This window comes from Morone saxatilis, unplaced genomic scaffold (assembly GCF_004916995.1).
Source record: "Morone saxatilis isolate NCDOM2014 unplaced genomic scaffold, NCSU_SB_2.0 Contig10, whole genome shotgun sequence".
Classification (NCBI taxonomy): domain Eukaryota; kingdom Metazoa; phylum Chordata; class Actinopteri; family Moronidae; genus Morone; species Morone saxatilis.
In genome coordinates, this window is record NW_023339652.1 from 1,916,861 (window position 1) to 1,917,122 (window position 262).

The following is a 262-nucleotide window of genomic DNA, read 5'->3' on the forward strand; positions in this document are numbered from 1 at the left end:
GGAGTGTGGATAAAAAGATGATTCATGCAGTTTGCTAATTTGTTTTTCATAGTTTCATATGCTGACTATTCAAAAGAGTGAGAGAGAGAAAAAAAAGCATTGTAGCTCAATGCCATTAAACACACACACACACACNNACAGTGAAAATTTCAGCAAATATGTCAAAAAGGTTTGTTTTTATTTAGAAAAGTTACAGTACGATTTGAGGCCTGCGGTGAAAATATGATAAACTGAATGTTAAATGTGAGCTGGCCCTTTAAGG